General features: G+C 41.7%; 1 protein-coding gene across 1 annotated transcript in view; it reads left to right on the plus strand.

Annotated features, from left to right (window-relative positions):
* UMPS (uridine monophosphate synthetase) overlaps positions 1-16,022 on the plus strand; it is a 346,129-nt gene that overhangs the window by 163,267 nt on the left and 166,840 nt on the right. The gene's annotated exons all lie outside the window — the stretch shown is intronic.

A 16,022-nucleotide genomic window follows, 5' to 3' on the forward strand; every position in this document is an offset into this window, starting at 1 on the left:
TACCTTAGTATTGCACTTGGTTATTGCACATCCTTAAAATAAGCCACTTGATAGGCTAGTTATGTAACCGAAGTCATGGCTTGTTTTTCCCAAGAGTTCAACAGTCTAATGGAGAATGGAAATAAACTGTTACTTAGTCTGGTGGTCTTACATTGTATGCTTCTGTATCTCCTGCTTGAGCAGAAGCGAGTGTACCGACCACTGGCAGAATGCTTTGGATCGCTGGAAATCTTTTTGGCCCTGTCGATGCACTGGCATTTGTGTAGATCTTCCAGAGGTGTAAGGGAGGTGCCAATGATTCTGCTGACCTTAAAACTCTCTTGAGAGCCTTCCGATCCTGATTGTTACAGCTTCCATACCAGACTGTAATGCTGTTGGTCAGGAGACTTTCAGTGGTGTCCCTATAAAAGGTCTGAACTTAACTTTTAAGTAAAGTAGTAAAACTGAAAAATGTTAGTATTTGTGAATATTAACATATCACCTTAGGTTACAATTTCGATGCTGTCATCTAGAGAACTGTTTTTTTATGGAAATGTGGGCATTCATCCCTGGCCTAACTGTGGCATCTAATTTGATTTGCCAAAATAATTCTCTACATACCAGTTTGTTTTCCCAGTGTCCTCCTCTCACATTTGGTTGGACAATTTCTAAGATGCCAAATTTAAATTTAGCAAACCTTGTACAAATTTGGGAATATAAATAGTGCGTTTTTCTCCTTGCATGTTTATAAATCGTACAAGTGTTCATTGATCCTTTTGGCTAGTCATTAGTCATCTTTCTGTCTTCCCTACTTAGTAAGCCCGACATTGGTCACACGTTGCTAAATATGCTAACCCCTTGGCATCCCAATTCCTTTTCTGAAAGGTAATCTGAATTGCACAGTAATTGTCTAAAGAAAGGGTGATATTTAAATTAATATGGGGCCAAACGCTGCACTGTCTGCATTTAGTAGTTTCTAGGAGTGTATTTTCTTTACCTATCACCAGAATGCCCTAATTAGTATAGTCTATCTTATAAATAAAACAGTTTCTTTCACTATAAAATACTTGTGCATCTGTTTTCAAAATGGATCAGTTATCTTAATGATGTTTTCACCTCCCCACTAGTTTCGTTGAATTTAATAGCATTTTGGAAAGTCTTCGTACCGGTCATGTCTATAGAAGGTAAAATCTCCTGTTTCTCCCTTTTATTTCTCCCTAATATTGGAGGGTATTTGGTGTCCCGTTTCTTGGTTACTTCTCTCTCCAGGTCTGACAATAATGTCAATGGGTGTCCTCTCTGAATAAACATGTCATTGTTTCCAATTCTTCCATAAACTTACTCTCATCCTAAACCATTCAAGATGCCCTAATGTATTAACCCTTAACGAACTTCTTTTTACAATACCATGGATGACTGCTGTTATAGTACAGCTATGAGTTGGAAAAGGTGTCTTTCTTATAGATACTCAAAGCCAAGTTTCTTCCCTCTGTTGAGAGATTCGCATCTAAATAAAGAATCATTGCTGTTGAATGTTATCCTTAACAAAGTAATGGTTTCTGAGATGAATGAAATAAAATCATCCAGTTTGGCAGAGTTTCCTTTCCAGATAAATATATCATCCAAAATTCTGTTGTACAATAACCATAATTAATTTTAGGGTGCTTTAAGAATAAACCTCTTTTCCCATGTGAGCATCGCAAGATTTGCAATGATGGGTGTACACAAGCTTCCCCCCTCGCCACTCCATTAACTTATTTATAAAATTCTCCTTCAAAGTATATGAAGTTGTTCCTAAGGACACTCTCCATCAATCCACCAACAGTCTTGCTTCCCTTGTGTCATTTAACATATACCCAGCAAGAGCCTCTTCAGACTGTTCCAACCCCACCTCGTGGAATACTTGAACAGATAAATGACCTCAGTCATTACAAAACTATAATCATTTCATGAATCTAAAGGTAGTTTACTCAGAAAATGCCATGAGTCTCTTTGACTATAAGTGTTTAAAATGGGTTTTGGTCTCCTATAAATGTATACTGCCAGGGGATATATCTTAGACTCCTGCACAGCTATTATCAACCTATAAGGAGAATCAAGTAAATTTTTGTGGATGTAAGGAATACCAAACGCATTTGTTTGTTGGATAGAAAATTATTGAAATAACTCCATGAAACAGGGTTTCTTCCAGGAATAAACCAGTGTTCCTGTATGCTACATTGATCTTGTTTCTAGAGACCATGATACATCTACTTTCATCTTGTAACAACTCAAAATTTTTTTTCTACATAGTCACTTTGATTGGCAGTCATAACTTTCCTCCTTTATCTGGTTTCATTATTCTGATATTTTTATGTACAAGCTTGTCCAAGAGTGAGCATTCCTCTTGGTTAAGGCTCGAGTCAGATCTCTTTTTTTTTCCCCTGGAAATAAACTATATAAATCAACTCTCACAAGCTTTCTCAAATGAAAGAATTGTTTGGTTATGGGAATGGTTTACCAGGCTTTTCTTTTTTTTTTTGCTACATGGCTAATTTGTAAATCTTCGGTCTCCCTCTGTAAAAGGGAGGGGTTCAATTTCCTGGTTAATAATTTAGTTCCAGCATTGCTTCTGAAACAATACCAGTTCTTGTAGGAACACATTTGAAGCCCTTTTCAAACAAAGTAAAATACATTTTGGTATCTGTGCAAATCAGTTTCATATACAAATGACATCCTAGCAGGAACACGAGATTATGCCCTTGCTTACCTGGATGATATTGCCATCTACAGCCATTCCTGGCTTGAGCACCTTCAGCATCTCAGGGAGGTCCTGGACAGACTGCAAAGGGCGGGGTTGACCATTAAGCCCAGTAAGTGGCAGGTGGGTATGGCAGATGTCTCCTACCGGAGACATAGTGGGGACTGGTAAGATCAGGCCAGAACCTGCCAAAGGTGAAGCAATTCAAGCATGGCCTGTCCCCATTAGCAAAAGGCAGGTGAGGGCATACATGGGAACACTGGGATAGTATAGAATAGAAAGTTCATTCCCACCATTCATAGTACAGTTGCTGCACCCCTAACAGACCCAACTAGGGAAAACAGGCCAGATAAGGTAGTGTAGACCCCAGCCTGTGAGCAGGCATTCCAAAAGCCTAAAGGGCTTTGGGAGAACCCCCTGTGTTAGCCAGTCCCGATTACAGCAAACAATTTGTTGTGCAGGTGGTTACTTAGAACTATGGGGTGGGGGTCATACTCGACCAGGTTTCCTCAGAGGGAGAAGAGCACCAAGTTGTATATCTCACCTGTAGACTCCAACCTAGGGAGGAATTTTATGCAGCTGTAGAAAAAGAATGTCTAGCTATAGTATGGACACTGCAGAAACTTCAGCCCTATCTGTATGGAAGTAAATTCACTGTAGTTACATACCACATCCCCTTATCTTGGCTGCATTGAGCCAGCTAGCAAAATGCCAAGTTATTAAGGTGAAGCCAAGGGTAGTAGGCATATAATATGACAGTGTAGCATCGTAGTGGGGTCAGCCAGTGCCTGTGCAAATGAGCTTTCAAAACAGAGTATGGGTTAATGTGTTCCCAGACAGGCCTTTGTCCCTCAGGCTACGTTTCTCAAGGGTCACTTGAAAAATTAGCTTGAGTCCTCAAACGGGGGGGGGGGGGGGGTGATGATGTGAGGTATTGTCAGCTATGCCAAAAGAAGTAGGGCAGTAGATGTGTAACATATGCCTGCATAGCTAGCTGGAGTTTTGTAAATATTTGTATGTCATTTGTATATCAAACTGATTTGTACAGATGATTGTGTTGAAAAAATGTGTTTGTAAAGCTGTTTGTTTTAAAAATGTGCCAATAGTATGTCCTGTTGGACAGAAAATAAATATACATGCATGTTAGATTGAACTCTTGTAACTGATTAAATGTATATATTGTTAACAGAGGATACTGGAAGAGAAGAGGTTAAGCTCAACCCAGTTAACTTTTAGAAAAATATCCTGAAATTAATTTACCTTGTGTAGGCCAGAAAGATTGTATCTTGCAGTTCTAATTGCAGCGAATGACAAAATGTCTGTGAAACAAGGACTAGGAATCCTGCAGTATTAGCCTTAACAGTGAGCTAATTACTACCCTGGAAGGGTGGACTTGTTTATTAGTTTTATGGCTTCCAGATGCTGTAACATATCTTAACAAAGCTCTGTCTGTGTATACTTTAACATATATGTGTGAGATTCTGGTTCACTTTCTAGTAAAGTGGGGTAGTATGGGAACCAGAAGTCAGATGACCAGATATATGTGATGTCATTCTGTAATCTAGCACTGAAATGATGTTTAATACTAGATGAGACAGAAGTCTCAGAGCAGTCTGTTTTTGAAATATGACATTGAAGGATCACTCACCCTCTTCATCTTGCCTCGATTTAGTAAGTAACCAGGGAATAGTAATTCTTTAGATCAGTCAGGAAAATATAGTGAGATTACTCGAGTACTGTTTTTCTGTATCTGTGGGAATCTATCCCTCCGTGTTATTTTTTTATATTTCCTGTGATAAAACTCTGGTGTTTATTTATTTAAGTAGATATTTAGTGTTTTTATTTTATTTTTTTTTAGTATTTATTAACTATATTTAAATTTTTCATTGTGACTTGTCTTTTAAAGAATATTTTAACCTTTGTGAGTACTTAATATTTATTTGGTGACACTGTGGCTGCTCCTTGAAGCCTTACTGCATTGATCAAAAAACTACCATTTGTGTTCGTATTAATTTTACTCAGTTTTATTGGGTACCCTTGTAAGAGCCTTACAGTAGCTGGCTTTGGAGTGTCCTGGTAGCAATATCTACCTTATAGTCTGGGCAGAGGTGCATATCTACTAAATGTGTGCCAGCCTTTCCTGTGTGTGTGTGTGTGTGTCTGTGTCTGTGTCTGTGTCTGTCTGTGTGTGTGTGTGTGTGTCTGTGTGTGTGTCTGTGTGTGCGCCTGTGTCTATGTGTCTGTGTCTATGTGTGTGTCTGTGTGTGTGTCTGTGTGTGTGTCTGTGTGTGTGTCTGTGTGTGTGTCTGTGTGTGTGTCTGTGTGTGTTTCTGTGTGTGTGTCTGTGTGTGTGTCTATGTGTGTGTGTCTATGTGTGTGTGTCTATGTGTGTGTGTCTATGTGTGTGTGTCTGTGTGTGTGTGTGTCTGTCTGTCTGTCTGTCTGTCTGTCTGTGTCTGTCTGTCTGTGTGTGTCTGTCTGTCTGTGTGTGTGTGTGTGTGTGTGTGTGTGTGTGTGTCTGTGTCTGTGTCTGTGTCTGTGTGTGTGTGTGTGTGTGTGTGTGTGTGTCTGTGTCTAAAAATCAGATCTTAAAGCTTGTATGTGTCAGCTACTTGGATCGGGGATGCAGAGCACTGGTTTCACACAGAGGATGGTAGAAGACCTGGCCTGGGACACTCTGCTGGGGACCCAACAATATAGCTGTGCTAGTGGGGAGTCTTTTTAGGGCCTTGGAGAGAGAGAGAGAGACTATGAAGCACAGACTCCGGACTGACAGTGTTCCTTGTGTGCTATTAAGGGAAATTGTGCTTGGTGCAGACAGCTGCATTTGGAAATTCTGTGTGTGTTCCTTGTGTGCTATTAAGGGAAGTTGTGCTTGGTGCAGACAGCTGCATTTGGAAATTCTGTGTGTATGTATACAGGTGAACATCCCTCACCTGTGGGTGGTGAGGAATCAGACATCTTGATTACTTGCCCAGAAGAGGGATGTCACAGGAAGTAACTGCAGAAGCACCTGGAGGTGCAGTCAGCTGTAATGAGTTAAGTACTCCCATCTAAATAAGTAACTAAAAAAATTGTACCAGGGCAGCTACTGTAGGCATCTCTCTGAACTGGACAGATCTGTTCTTTTATGCTTTTTCCCCATACCCCTAATCTCCAGGGTAGTGATCAAAATCAAGGCGGAAAGACCATATGTAATCCCAGTAGCACCTTTTTGGTAAAGACAACACTGGTTCACTCTTCTGAACACCAGAGCAAGAGGAAAGTGCAAAGTGTAGATGGCATGCTGACAGCTTGAATGAGTTTTCCCTGATTTCAGGTAAGCATACTCTGACTGCTAAACAATAACATTATAAAGGAGGCTATGAAAACTGATGCAAAAAAATCTTTGGTAACTATATGGGGAAAAATCGTCTTCTGTTGCCAATCCAGGGGCCTTGACCCAAAAAGATTAAAAGCAGTTTTGGTCCTAGGAATGTGTGTCATACCTTTACAAATCAGGTTTAGCTTTGACTTCAGTAAAAGTGTATGCTCCTGCTTTTTCAAGTTGTCTTCCTATTGGCCCCTCTCCCATACTCCAGGCCCTCAGTTAACCGTTCCTCAGGAGGGTTATTCACTTTACAGCACCAAAGAAGAAAACTGCTGTCCACCAAGATTGCAACTGCATTCTACAGACCGACCGTGGCTTCCTTTGAATCATCTGCTTCGTCCATTCTTAATATCTGTCCTGAAAGATGCATTTCTTCGTGGCAGTTATCTCTGCCAAAAGATTTCTGAACTTCAAGCCCTGATGTGTAAACCTTTCCTGGTACTTCACCTGGGCAGACTGTCTCTGGGTACAAACCCCTGGTTTATGCTTAAATAGCTATTTAAAATGTCTTTATATCAGACCATTCATCTATCTTTTTTCTTTCCAAACCCACAAAATTCAGGAGAAGGGACACCTCTTTGTCTTGACATACACAGACTGCTGAGATTCTGTTTACACAGAACCAAGGTGTTCAGGCTATCTGATCAACTGTTTGTCTCTTTTGCAGAAGGGGAAAGTGGGTAGACCTGCTAATAAATATTATCCAAATGGTTAGATCATATGTCCTTCAAGGATGCATCTGCAGTCATCACATATGGGTTGTCCTGCCTCAGGCAGCCCTTCGGTCGGCCGGATTCCAAAGTCTGGGTCCGGCGTTGGCTGATGTCGCCCTTTCCCCGACGTCAGAGCGCCTGGGGTATAAAAGCGTCAGCCGACACCATCTTCCCCAGTCTTTCTTGCCGCGTGGTGCCCGAAGCAGAAGCAGTTCGCAAGTGCCGGTCGGCCAGCTCCTGTAATTCAGCTACCGAAGACTTCAAAAGCTAAGTACCCCGTTGGGGACGCTTTCTTGCCTCGGCCGATGTCAGATAAAGTTAATAATTGCTTAACTTGTGGGAAACAAATACCTCATAAGGATTTCCACTCTTACTGCCTCCCCTGCCTAGGCCCAGACCACGATGTCTCGGCCTGTTCAGCCTGTGCTTCCTTCAACCGACGCACTCTTAGACGTCGGGCGGAGTTTGCAGAGGAATTTTTTGGGGCTAGTTTTTCATACAATATGCTGTCGGAGACTCCGACTTCACATTTAACAAAGAAACGGAAGGACAAGGACCGACACACGCGGGCCGTGGTTTCGGCTGAAACCACGGCTAGGCCTACTGCGAGTGTCTCGTTCTCGGCTGAAACCGAGTCCTTGGTACTTCCGACCCCCGAAACCGCTCAACCGACTACCTCAGCCCCGGAGGCCCCTGCTGAGTCGGTTATTGAATTTCCTTCTGAAACTGGTGTCTTGGAAACTTCCAACACCATTCCTCCAGACAAAACTACACCAGCATGTGGTGCAGCCAGGCCTCCTGCATCCATGTCCATAAAGGCATTCACCAGGGCAAAAGCTGCTAAACACACAAAAGCTATGCCTCCCAGGGTTATTCCTCAGGGACCCACTACAAGTTCACAGATTCTAACTTTAGCAGAGGACCTTATTTCCTTAATTAGGGGCTCTCAACCCCATCCGGACAGGGGCTCTCAACCTCCTCTAGACAAAAGGTCCAGGGTTGAGCCCTCTGATCCCCACTCCTCAGAGGAGGCCTCTGATGGCTCTGCTCTCGGACTACCAGGAGGAGGTTTTTTCGGCCTACGAGGATTCTGATACAGAGGAATCTATCCCCTCGGCCTCCCCTCCTGAAATCCTTCGGGGAGACCCTTCATACTATGAGAGAGCATTTCAAATGGCAGGGCCAGGAATTCTCTGATTCCAGGAAAAGATTAAGAACTTTTCTGCATTTACCTCAGCATAGACCTTTGGCTATTCCTCCTGTTTTGAATGTCATTGATGATGTGTACTCTGAGTCTAGCATAACCCCTGACACTCTTCCTCCGGCCCCTGTCAAACGCGATGGGTACTACAGGGTCCCGGACTCGCATCATTTTCTTTACAAGGCCCACTTTGCTGATCCAGAAACTATTTCCCAGGGCCCTAAAGGGGTTGCAGCTGCCACTACCAAAAATCCACTCCCCTCTGAAAGGGAGTCCAGGGCTTTAGAGAGATGGGGTAAAAAAGTGTACACTTCTGCCACTCTTTCTATGAGGGCATTAAATTGTCAATTTCATATGATACAGTACCAAGAGTATTTGTTAGATGAATTGCATAAGAAACTGTCTTCACCTGAACCCCTATATCGCAAATCACTTCAGGATCTGGTACATAACTCCCAGCAGGTTAGCAACCATTTCTTGCAGTGTGGTTATGATGCATTGGAAACTTCATGTAGGTCAGCTATGACAGGTGCAGTCATACGTAGGCATGCTTGGCTGAAGCAACAATCTCTGCCAGACCATGTTAAAGCTAAGCTTCTGGATGCTCCACTGGAGAAGCAAAAGTTATTTGGCTCCACTGCTCAGGAGGTCTTAAAGAAATTTGAGGAAAGGGAAAAATCTGTACAAACAGTCAAAGATTTTCTACAAGTCCAACCACCAAGATTCAGCAGAAATTGGCCTACCAAGAATTGGTCCTTTCCGGACACAGAAAGATTTCAGAGAGGCAAGAACAGGCGTGCCAGAGGTAGAGGGCAAGCTAGAGGCTCCTACAGAGGACGTCAATGGCAGCCTCCCAACCAGAGAGGTAGTGCAGGAACTACAACTGCTGCACAAGGACAGACTCAATGACTTTGCTTTGACTCCGCCAACCAGGGCTCAATTAGAAGCACCTTAGGGCGGAAAGCTTTCTTTATTCTCAGAAAATTGGCACAGTATTACAAGAGACAAATGGACACTGCAAATAATAGACAAAGGATACAGGTTCCATTTTCACACATTGCCAAAAAAAAAGGCATGCCAGACCTGCCACCAAATCAAAGGGCAGAGGCTTTGAAACAAATCTCCAACTTAATGCAAATGAAAGCTATAGAAAAGGTTCCTCTTTCAGAACAAGGCCAAGGATTTTATTCCAGACTATTCCTTGTTCCAAGAAAAGAAAATCAATGGAGGCCTATTCTCGACTTGTCCACACTGAATACTTATCTCATTGTGCCAAAATTCAAAATGCTGACTGTACAGCAACTCCTTCCCATGCTGGGCAAGGGGTCTTGGCTGGTGACTCTAGACCTCAAGGAGGCATACCTGCATGTCCCTATCAGACAAAGTTGCAGAAGACACCTCAGATTTCTTGCAGATTCAGAGCATTATCAATTCTCAGCATTGCCCTTTGGCTTATCTACTGCGCCCAGAGTATTCACGAAATGCCTGGCATCAGTAATTGCACACTGCAGACTTCAGGGGATTCAAATATACCCATATCTGGATGACTGCCTTATACAAGCGGACAGCCAACAAACTTTGGTAAAGGACTTCAGTTATGCCATCCACCTACTGCAGGCCTTGGGATATACAGTCAACATTCACAAATCAAGACTTGTTCCATCCCAAAGAATAACTTTTCTGGGTGCAGATCTAGACACAACCACCCAAATGGCTTTTCTCACAGAAGAAAAACAAAGACAACTACCGGATTACTTCAAGAATCTGACAAGACAAACTCAGCTGACTGCAAGGAAAATTCTGCAGGCCCTGGGTTACATGGCATCTTGCATTCTTCTGATTCCACAAGCAAGGCTGCATATGAGGAAACTACAATGGTACCTAAGGAGTTTATGGACTCAGCACAGTCACAGCTTAGAAACTTTGATCCCACTCATTCCATGCCTCCAAAAGGAATTTCTGTGGTGGGCTCAAGCAAGCCAGTCAAACAGGGGTCTGCCCTTCAGCAAACCAATAGCCAGCCAAACCATTACAACGGACGCTTCAGACCACGGTTGGGGAGCGCACATGGAGGGCAGATGTATTCAAGGACTATGGTCACAAAGGGAGCTACGCATGCACATAAACCAAAAGGAAATGCTGGCAGTGATACATGCAATCGAGGCCTTCAAATCCTTTCTGCATCAAGGCCACCTGCTAATAAGGACAGACAACACCACAGTTATGTGGTACATAAGCAAGGAGGCACCCATTCCTACCCTCTTTGCAGACTGGCAATGAATCTATGGGAACTTTCCGTGAAACTCAATATAGAGCTGCAATCCCAATTTGTGCCAGGAAAAGACAATATACTGGCAGACAGCTTAAGCAGAAATATCATGGATGCACACGAATGGATGCTGCACCCAGACATCTTCCTACAGATAACACCATCATGGGGAAGGCCGGACATAGATCTTTTTGCCTCCCCCCACAATCATCAGCTGAAGAAATTCTGCTCAAGGACATACCACCCACAAGCATGGAAAGTGGACGCCCTCTCTTTCAGCTGGAGAACTCTAACAGTGTATGCATTTCCACCTCTTCCATTAATGACCAAGGTCTTACTGAAGATCAGGACAGAGCAGCCAAAAGTGATTCTGATAGCTCCGGACTGGCCAAGACAGCACTGGTACCCACTGTTAAAGAGCATGTCACGTACGAAACCATGGCCTCTTCCTCAATGGCCACTTCTTCTGACACAGCACAATTACAAAACTCTGCATTCCAACCTGAAAACCTTGCAACTAACAGCCTGGAAAATACCTTGACTCCTCCTCAGGATAAGCTATCCAAGAGAGTGAAGGATATCATTATGGAAGCTCGTCGGCCTTCCACAAGAAAGGCATATTCAGCAAAATGGAAAAGATTTCACACTTGGAGCACCACAAAAGGCCTAGATGCGACAGCGATGAACATGGTACATATCCTGGAATACTTGGCAGAAATGCTCCACAATGGCCTGTCTTACTCTTCCATTAAAATTCATGCTTCAGCAATTTCAGCTGAGTACAATACTGATCCACCTGTTTTTTCTCATCCTCTCCTAAGACAGTTTCTAAGAGGAATTAAAAACATCAGTCCTCCAAGGAAACCTCCAGTGCCTACTTGGGACCTTAACTTCGTGTTGGAAAAACTAACTCTGCCTCCCTTTGAACCAGCAGCATCTGCGGAACTACAGTTCCTGTCTTGGAAGACTGCCTTCCTTCTGGCCATAACCTCAGCAAGAAGAGTATCTGAGTTACAGGCCCTCATGGCAGTACAGCCATTTCTTATTTTTCATCAGGACAGAGTCTCATTGAGAACCAATCCTTCATTTATGCCAAAGGTGGTATCCAGGGTCTCATTAAACCAAGCTATTCACCTGCCTACCTTCTTTCCAAATCCACAAAACAAAGGGGAGAAACTTCTGCACACCCTGGACATACACAGACAGTTGCGCTACTACTTGGACAGAACTAAAAGCTACAGAAAAACTGACCAGCTGTTGGTAGCATGTGCTGCTGGTGCACAAGGAAAACAATTTCCAAACAGACAATTTCAAAATGGATAGGGAATTGCATTCGTTTTTGTTATTCCTTTCATGGAAAAACTGTGCCAGCTAACATTAGACCTCATTCCACCAGAGCCACAGCCACCTCCACAGCCTTCTTAAGAGGGGTGGCTACCAAGGACATTCTAGAAGCTGCTACATGGAGCTCCGTGCATACATTTTCCAAGCATTACAATTTACCTTTATATTCCAGATCCAGAGCAGGCTTTGCTACGGCAGTCCTGCAGGGCATTTTAGCTACACCATCCTTTACATAGATCCTCCACCCCCAGATTGGCTATGGTATTCTACCCATATGTGATGACTGCAGATGCATCCTTGAAGGACATAGTACAGTTTTGTACCTACCATAAATGTAGATGTCCGATAGGTATGCATCTGCAGTCAGGTTTACCCTCCTCCTTCCCTCTTTGGTATTTATTGGGTACTTTTCCTCTCTTAGCTTGCTGGGGTTATCTATTATGGTGTATTTGTTTATATATATATATATATATATATATATATATATATATATATATATATATATATATATATATATATATATATATATATACATATATATATATATATATATATATATATGTATATATATATATATATATATATATATATACATACATATATATTTCTATGCATGTTTGGAATTATTGCATTTCTCCAAATTTAGCCTTCCTTTGAGGGCACCGGGCATCTGGGGCAAGAAACACTGAGGAAGATGGCGTCGGCTGACGCTTTTATACCCCAGGCGCTCTGACGTCGGGGAAAGGGCGACATCAGCCGACGCCGGACCCAGACTTTGGAATCCGGCCAACCGAAGGGCTGCCTGAGGCAGGACAACCCATATGTGATGACTGCAGATGCATACCTATCGGACATCTACATTTATGGTAGGTACAAAACTGTACTTTCCTTTTGTTACTCCTACTATGAAAAACCTGTTTCAGGCCAGATTACAGCGTGGTCTAACTAGACCCACTGCTGCCACTGCAGCCTTCCTTTGCTAGGGGGAGGTTACTACACAGTCTATATTAGAAGCAGAAGGGTCATCTGTCCACACCTTTTCTGAAAAACACTAAAATCTAGGGACAGCCGCTTGGACCTGTGTGGTTTTTGCTTCTGCCATCCTCCATAGCATCATATCTAAGTACATAAATGTCTTTCAATTTCCCAAAACATTAAGCTTTGGGTATCTTCCCAAATCTGATTACTTCAACAACGAATATTGTAATGAACATATTTGTGTTGTCTTAGAAACTTACCATGAATATAGATGTGTGAGTAGATTTACTTTTGCCTCCTGTGTTGGTCTGGAGCAGCAAGGGCTTTTTCAACTGATTCACTGGGCTGTTGCAACAAGGTCTTTTCCTTGGCCATTGTGGAGGCAAGAAAGATCTAAAGATGATGTCCAACATTTCCTTTCCTTTATACCACCAGTGTATTAATGGCGTCTGTATCAGAACAGCAAATGCTATTCTGTCGAACTACAAAGTTTGAAAGCCAAAAATGTCTGTCATGGAAAAAATTCGCTGATCCAAAAAAAAAAAATATATATATATCTCTCTCCATACATATATATATATATATATGTATATATGTATATATATATATATATATATATATATCTGTATATATCTATCTATATATATATATATATATATATATATATATATCTATATATATATATCTATCTATATATATATATATATATATATATATATATATATATATACATACACACACACACACACACACACACACACACACACACACACACACAAACAAAGTGGGGGGGGGCTTAACCCCCCCACCCCCAACTTAAATATACCATCTCCAAGATCGCAGCACAGTGGAGAAAACAGTGAAGTCCGAAGAACGGCCGAGCAATTTTCTTTTTTTTTTCCCTTGGGAAAAAAATCTCTGTCCCGTGATTTCGACATTCTCAACTTTCAAACTTTACAGTTCGACAGAAGAGCGTTCACTATTTTCAACGTTTGCTCTTCTGATAGGGAAACTATTAACGTTGTTGATGGTAGGACATTGAGCAAAGCCGTGAGGAAGGTAAAGCTCTGTAGTATGTGTGGTCAGTCTTGGGCTACCTGTACAGAGGATATCCCAGATGTGAGGGGTCTCATCAGTGAAACACTGAATTTATATTTGTATTTATGACAAGTAATTAACACAGCTGTATTTTTTTAACACTACTGTACTTTTCCAAAACTGCATCCTGGGATTCTGTTCACCTATTTACTGTATAGGCAAGTCCATTGCCTTACTACATGTTTAGTTTGGATCTAATCTGTGATTTGGGACTTTTTCAAATCTACAGTTACTAGAAGTTGATCCTTGAGTTTAAGCTTGGGACTCTGTCATGTAGGTCATGAAGTTGGAACTCAAGATCTCGAAACAGAAGTTACATAGTAACTGTTACAACAGAATTGGATTTGTGGTTCTTTCCTCTCCATACCCTTACTCTAGTTCCCTGACTTATTCCAATAAACTAGGTAATTTGTTTTCATAAGGCTTGTGCTGTGTTGCCATCTTATTTTTTTCCTTTTTTTGCTTTATAGTGGGCTTACAGATGTGTTGAAGGGTCCTTTGTTGCACAACGTTATGTGTAAAAAGACAGGAGATGGGTAGCCTGAGTAAGTTTATAGATGTCTAAGTCCTGCCAGCCTTAGTCCTGAAGGTGATGAAGGTTCTAACTACCAATCCAGACCTGTCATTACAATAAGAAGGTCATTTTAATTTGCTAACGTGTGGTGGGTCTGTGAGAAACCATAAAGAGGGGTGATGTCAAGCAGAAGAGGGAATATGTGAGTGTTTCTTCATTGTGGGCAAACAAATTTGTAGAGGAAAGGTATGCTTTGGCAGTAGGAATGAGATGTTGAACAGATAATGTTAATTAACATTTGTATGGGGGAAAATTTAGCCTGAGAGGGGAAATTATTTGAATGTTTGAGTAGTAAAATATCAAGACAGAGAAGAAGGAGGTAGGTTGAAAGAGGGCAGTCGAAATATAGCTTTTACTAATTGTTGGCGAAATACTAGTGGATGAAGTCTGGGAGATGCATGTCTGTTCTGTCAGTTACAGGCCATCAGTCAGCTCAGGGTAACCGCTTATTGTACTGTCAGATGCACTTTATACTAGAGTCGAAACAGCTGCTATTAGGTTAGGCAAGCACGAGTGTGAGGGAGTACCAAGCATACAGTAGAATGGAAGTACTTTGGGTGTTTAGGTATAGCATGGCGGTAGAGGTTGAAAGGAAATGGAGGAGATATCTAGGAAAAATGAGCAAATATGTTGCAGCTGAAATGCTTAATGTTGTCAGGTAGAACTATGTTTAGAAGGTAACATGAGAGAAATTACTAGCCAAAGCACAGAGATTAATATGCTATGCACACAAGTAAATATCAGAATTGCAGGAAAATGGGACAGCTAAAAGTGAAACTGGAATACTTTGACTGTCTGCCGTCCCTTTGGGAACGGGGTCTGAAGTCAGAAACCCCAGCTATCTGAAGAGCAGATGGACCAGACAGAGGTGCTGGAAAAAGAAGTAGAGCTCCTGTAGTGACAGTTGTCCTTCTGTTGCAGTTATTGCACACTTTTTAGGGAGAGGACAGGTTATTACCCTTGCCATGAAAACCTGCTGCTTATACCCTTATTCTGTAAAGGAATGAGTAGGGGAAATGTGGCAAGCTGGGGAACTGCTTTTGGCTGCAGTTTAGAGGGGGTATGGTTTATGCTCCTGGAACTCAAAAAGTAGGTTGCAAGTCTCTGAATTTCCTCTAGAGCTTCTTGATCACACTATGGTCTTTCCACCTTTATTGTTGCATTCCAGTACCTTCCAAAGCAATACTATTACAGGCCGGGAAGTTTGAACTCTCAGGTTCTTCAGTTTTGTATATATCTTCCTTATTGCATACTGTCTTGATTTTGTGACAGATGTTAATGTGCTTAGTACAAGAAATTGTAAGAAGCGCACACAAAAAGAATTCCAGTGAAACCACTTTTCTAGTGTAGCGATTTTATTGCTTAAATTTTGAGGTAATATCAACTCAGGATACAGTTTTCTCTAGTCGTAAAATTTGATTTTTTTTTTTTTTTTTTTTTTTTTATATAATGAAAGTGTTTGCAGTAACAACTGAAATAGTAAACTGCGGGTTTAAATTCACACCACTAGGAAAGTGTGTTACCTAGAATTCTTTAAGTGCATGTTTGTTTTTTGTTGCCATTTTTACAAGTGTCCACATATGAATCTAAGGCATTTCTGTCAGTTCAGTGTTAACATAGTTTAAGTGGTCTGATATACTTAGAAAATATAACATTTAGGTTATTGCAGTACTTGTGTTGAAGGAAGTTGGTCCAGTGGTAGAGAGATGTCTTTGCTGTGAACATCAAAGACTGCTCTACTGTGAATCACAGTAGC

This window comes from Protopterus annectens, chromosome 6.part0 (genome assembly GCF_019279795.1).
Source record: "Protopterus annectens isolate FY-2018-M chromosome 6.part0, PAN1.0, whole genome shotgun sequence".
Lineage (NCBI taxonomy): Eukaryota > Metazoa > Chordata > Ceratodontiformes > Protopteridae > Protopterus > Protopterus annectens.